The sequence below is a fragment of the Thalia democratica genome, chromosome 1 (assembly GCF_965202585.1).
Source record: "Thalia democratica chromosome 1, ktThaDemo2.hap1.1, whole genome shotgun sequence".
NCBI lineage: Eukaryota > Metazoa > Chordata > Thaliacea > Salpida > Salpidae > Thalia > Thalia democratica.
Genome location: NC_139165.1, coordinates 75068742 through 75075111, shown reverse-complemented (window position 1 = coordinate 75075111; position 6370 = coordinate 75068742).

The window sequence follows — 6370 nt, the reverse complement described above, 5'->3', positions numbered from 1 at the left end:
ATGGTTTGCTGTTTTAAAACAAAAAGTGTAAAACTATTTAACAAAGTTATTAGCAATTACTAGTTAAAAAAGAAAAAAAACAAATTTAAATGTTTTACCAAAGTTAATGTTGGCTGAAATCATAGTTCGGGCCTTGGATTTACCTTTTGAAGTCCGTTAATCCTTACTATAGGACTTATTATGTTAAGCAGATCTAGTGAGCCTTGGTTTTCATACTGACAAACATTTAAATAACTAGCATCTAACAATGTATCATGTTTATAAAGTTTCAACACTTGTTCATTATATTAAAACTGACTATGGTTAATTAGATAAGCAGTTTAAACAATGCTAAAATAAGACGCTTGAGTGTTATAAAATGTTAAAGGATTAAAAGTGAGTTTTACATAAGCTGCGTCAATTTAAATTAAATTTCAATAAAGTCTGACGGTCCTAAAGCTTCTTTTTTAAATGAATTATAAGCTTATTATAATTATAAATTATAAGGAAAATACTTAACTCTACGACTTTTCTTTTTTATTTTTTTATAAAAAACATTTTTAGATAAAGTGCAGGTCTTCGATTTAGGTTTTGAAGGCCGTAGACCCTGGCTCTAAAACCTTCTGTAATAAACAAATCTTGTAAGCCTTGATTTAAATAAATTAAAATTAAAGCTTAAAAGTTATCATTTTTTAGTTTAAATACAATAGCATGAAAATATGTGTCACATTTTTCAATTATATTGTTTATTGAACGACAAAAAACACTCAAAAAGTTTGGTCAAAGGATCTGGTGCACAAAAAAAACCTTTCGGTTATCGAGTCATGCACCAGAACAGTTTAACGTCAGGTTCAGTACTTTGTCTTGAATTAAAAAGTGTGTTCATTATATTGAAACTGATCAACGTCTAATTAAAATACATTGATAAGCAGTTTAAAAAATACTAAAAATGGTATGATATTTTAGCATCATAAAATGTTAAAGATTATTTTCTTTGAGTAATTTATTCGGTAGTTGTAAAAATGTATGTTATAACAAAAGTAAAAAATTCTAAGAAAGTGATTTGTTTAAAAATTTATAAACTTGTTAAAGCGACTATGATTCTTACAACTACTCATCACACTAGTATATTACTGATAGACAAATTGACACTTAAAAATATTACATATAGACATTTAAAATTTCTGCAATAAGCATTTGCAGTTGTGTACAACTAGTTTACCAAATTTACTAAAAAGTCATCATATGTGTACAAGTATACATGTATAAAGAATAAAAGTATACAAGGCCAACGTAAACTTAGTATTTCACTTAAACATAACTAATAAAGCAAATATGTAAAAATTATAAATGAAAATAAAACACACAACTCTTTTTTTAATGATATCAAGTTAAACCCTACGGTTTTATTGATTTAGTCGCAAGCTTGTATACTTTTTTTTTTCATTGTCCGTAAACAACGTAAAATTCTTGTTTAATTACCTCATTTCGGTAGTACTATTTAAATTAAAATACACTTAATGTCTTTTGTCCTTGACAATGAGGTTAAATTTTATCCAAGAGGTGTGCGACTCGATAACCAAAAGATTCTTCGTGCACCAGGTCCAAGAACCAAATATTTCGAACGTGTTTTTTCTCTCGTTCAATAAACTATAATAATCCTTTAATTATTAAACTACATTATTTACATTCTGCATTGTGAAATATTTTTCTAAAAAAATAAATATTATACAAAAGATTTGAAAACAGTATCATTTATAATTTCTTATTTAAAATAGTCGAATAGTTTTTGTTTGCAGTGATACAAAATTTCTGGAAAGACTAAAAAAAAACTATACAGTGATTTGATTCTTGAGTTTGCACTTTAAACACATTCCGTATGAGCAAGTTGGATAGGCAGGCTACTGTTTTACGTTTTTGATTTAAGATAAGCCTTTTTCAAAATGTTACGTTATGATGCATAAAATTAAAGTTCAACTAACTTAAATCGACTAAGTATAAAACTTTTAAATAAAATTAAATGAACACGTACATTAATCATTAATTTTAGCAGCTTTGTATGTTAAGGTAAACCTTTCTCCAAATTTCCATAGTAAACTAATATTATAATATAAATGTACATACGAATTTTTAGCTATAACATTGTCAAAATAACATCTTTTGCACTTTTGAATTTTACGACTAAGACACTGAAAGACTTTAAAACACTTTTGATCGCTTTAAAACGTTATAAACCATCTCGGCATAAAAATGTCCTTTTTGCTAATTAACTGATTTAAAACTTACCTTCTTTTAAAAGTAGTGATGTACCGGACTCACTATCCGGGTACGGGTCCGGCCGGATATTGCCATTTTTGTCTGATATCCGGATCCGTCCGGATTCTAATTTGAAAAAAAAGTCCGGATCCGGTTCCGGCCGGATTCTAATTTGAAAAAAAGTCCGGATCCGGTTCCGGCCGGACTCTAATTTGAAAAAAAAAGTCCAGATCCGGGTCCGGTACATCACTATTTAAAAGAAGCTTAGTGGTGCTAAATTTTTTGTTTTGCATTTGAGAACGTAGGGCAGATATGTGATATCATTCAAACTGTAGGTACCTGTGTACGTGTGCTTTTCTTTATTGATGGTGCTGCATTAAACTTTCTTCTTGAAGTAGCTGGTTTAGTTCTTTTTCTATTGATTGGAAGCGGTGGTAAATATTTCTCTGTTTGATCAAGCATGTATTTAGCATGTATCGGTTTCGTTTTGTGTAACATTTGTCTGATCAAACATTTTGTCCAGACTTTTGTTTGTTTGCTTAACTTCAGGTCTTTTTTCAATTGAACTAAATGCAAAGTCTCTATTTTTACAGGACTTGTCTTAAAGATTGTGCTCGTATTTTGATACACTGGTTTCTCTTTTATTTTTCGAGCTGAAATTTAGGCTAGACTGGTTTTATTCTTTTTACTAAATTTTGAAAGCATTTTAGTTCAAGTGTTTATCTTTAAACTGTTAATTTATTCTTCCAACTGTATGATTTCGTAGTCTTCTATAATACTTAAACGAGACACGTAATTAAGATTAATTTAAAATTCTCTACGTGATACCGCAGGTTTTATGTTCTGTAAAAACTCAGAATACAATACATTAAAAAAGTGCTATTTTAAAGTATCCTTGAAGCTAACAACTAAAACAAAAATTATTAACACGTTTAGTGTCTTTAACTGAAACAGCTACAAACTACATTTTAAAGAACTATAGATTTGTTAACAACTATATTTAAATCAACTAGTGCACCTGTATGATTTATTTTTAGGACTGACACATTTGTACTGGTAATTACCATTGTCAAGTCTTTTCTTAAAATAAGCTCTCCATTCACCCTGGTTTTTTCCAAATGCAACAACAACTTTTGCTTGGTCGATTTGATCCCAATTCTAAAACGAGTGTTATCAAGTTGTCAAGTTTTGTTGCTAGATAGTTTGTGATATCAAAGTTGTTAATGTACTGATTGTTTATGCAGCTATTTTTATTGAATTGTGCCATAAAATTATACATACCCCTAAAATCGTCATATAACCTAAAAACGTCATATGAATAACTAAAGTACGTATTGTTTTACTTTAAGTCCTTTTGTTTTCCTAAAATGCTCGTAATCAGCCTAACCTTACATTACAATTAAAAAAACTTAATATTTAAACAGAGTAAACAAATTGAACTTGTATTAAACTGTTTTAGCTTTTGTAAAAACTTACAGGAAATTTATTGTTAAGTTTTCGCAGTACGCTTTTTCTAGAGTTTAGGCTAGGAGCCATAAATAAGTCTGGAATTTGATATAAAACAAATTCGTTTTCTAATATGCTCAACTCAGAAAACTTTCAAACTTTTTGATTAAAAAAATCTTAATAATATTTGAACTGTAAAATGTTTAAAAATATTTTAGTAGAAAACGTAATAGCGAGTAATACCAACACTTCAATTAAGTACTTATAAATTGCTATTTATGTTTACATGTATGGAAAAAGGTAGTTGTTTATTTACTATTCCACTGTCATTTAAGTTGTAAGTTTCTTATCAAAATTACACTAGTCTTTATGATACTTAAGACACAAATACTCAACATGATGTAAATATGTTATTACATATGTAATTATAAACAAAAAAATATATATAAAACTGAGTTTATCCGTTTAATTAATTTACAGCACTTTATAAATTTGTATTACTTTAAATCAGGGTTTCCCAAAGTGGGCCAACAGGCAAGCAAAGGGGGAAGAGGGGGGCCATGAGCAGTAAAGGAGCCACAGGGGGGCCATGAGGCCATAACTTGAAACTTACACTAGATATTCTTGAGTTGCAGATGAAGAGCAAAAAAAAAAACAAAAAGGTCTTTGGTGTTTTTTATCGTAGTTTATGAGTAATCTTGTTGAAGGGGACCATTGCTTTTTCAATTTCTTTAAAGGGGGCCATTTGCAAAAAAATTTGGGAAACCCTGCTTTAAATTGATAATATAAGATTCATATAACCAGTTACTTCTGTTGTTAACAAAAATGGAGTTTTTATTTCTGATAATTGATAATAATTTTTTAATAATGCTAACCAGCCAAAAACAAACAGATTTTAGATTGTCATTAAAAATTATCTGTGCATTAGCTAAAAGTTAAAAAAACTTAAAAAAATTACAGAACCTTTTTTTAGTAACATTAGTTAGTTTTAGTAACTAAAAGAACATTGTATCAAAGTACGTTTGTACTTATTAAAATAAAAATGTTGTAATAAGATATTTAAAAGATACTGTACAAGTAGAACAACTATACGCTTTGTTAAATCCGTACTTATCATTTAACTCAAAACAAATTGCCAACAGTTAGACCATTAGGTATCTTATCATAACATTATTAATTCAAAAAAAGCAAAATAAATGATTTATGATATAAATTTTAAGCGTAGTAAACTATACCTTATAGTTTGCATATTTCAACTTTCGAACTTCAAGAACACTTTTAGAAAAAAATATTTGATACAATTAAATACCCTTTTAATATTTCAAAAATTAATATATCCAAGTAAGTTTCTACAAGTTTTAAACCCACTAGTGTTAAAATTTTATTAGCTACTTTTATTATTTCCTCCGAGTTACTGGTACCGTGTTTAAAAACTATTATAAAATACAAAAACTAAGGTAGTACTTAGTGTTAGTACTACACATGCCTTTTTACAGCAAACTTGAAAAAGTGGCTTGACAATAAGTTTCAGTAGACTTCAGCACTATAGCAGTTTAAATCCTTTAATATCGACTAATTAAAAAAAATATATATAAGTGTTCTTAGATTATCATGCCAAAATTTTAATTAGTTATTATTTATGTACTGAAATGATACGTCAAAATGTATTTAACGCAATCAGTTTTGGTCAAGGATGATTTAGGCCTTAGTAGTAGGTTGAAATACCGACCAAAAGTAAGGGATAAAAGTGATAGTCAAAATAAAAAAAACTTACCAAAGGTAAGGGTTAAGAGTAACCTTGATATCAAAAAAAGTAAAAGTAATAACAATAAGAAGAAAAAAAAAGTTACCGACCGATGGTAAGGGGTATCGGCGATAGTTATAATAAACAAAAAAAAAAAGAAATAATTAATTAAAAATAGTTACAATACTAATTAAAAAAAAGTTACCAACCAAGGGTAGGGTTAGGGGTAAAAGTGATAGTAAAAAAAAATTAGAAAAAAAAAAAAAATTAACCCTTTGTAAAGAATTGTTCTTCGCCCAAAAGTATCCCCTTCATGCATTTTTGACACAATAAAAATAGACTTACGACCTTACTGGACAGTGGCAGTAAATTAGTACAAAATAATTTTTAACATAAGTAATTTTTTTGTCAAGGCTAAATATATGTCAAGGCTGAATAAGGTCGGTAGTATTGAAAAATATTTTTAAGCAAACACAGATTTACAGAACAAAACTTAATTTAAAGGGAATTTTTTAAATCTTTTCAAGTGCTTAAAATTTAGGCTTTAACTCATTTATAGGGCGTGAAAAAAGATCTAGCAAAACTTAAAAACAATTACTTTGGTGTAATTAATTTTTACATTACGTTAGTTTTTATAACATTATTGTTGTAATAAATTAAGAATTAATTGAAATATGTCTGTTAATATTATTTGTTTACATATAACTAGGAAAAATATTCTTTAAGCCAAAAACTGGTTACCACGCATACACCTTATTTTTAACAAGTATAAAATTCAGCTTTACTAGGTAATAAACAAAGATTTAGCATAAGTAATAAAATATAATTACTTAAAAAAATCTACTATACTTAATATTCAACATGGTAAACTCTTCAGAAATTAAAATAATTTTTTACTTTTAGTATAAAATAGTTAAAATACATAAATTTTCATATTTTGGATTC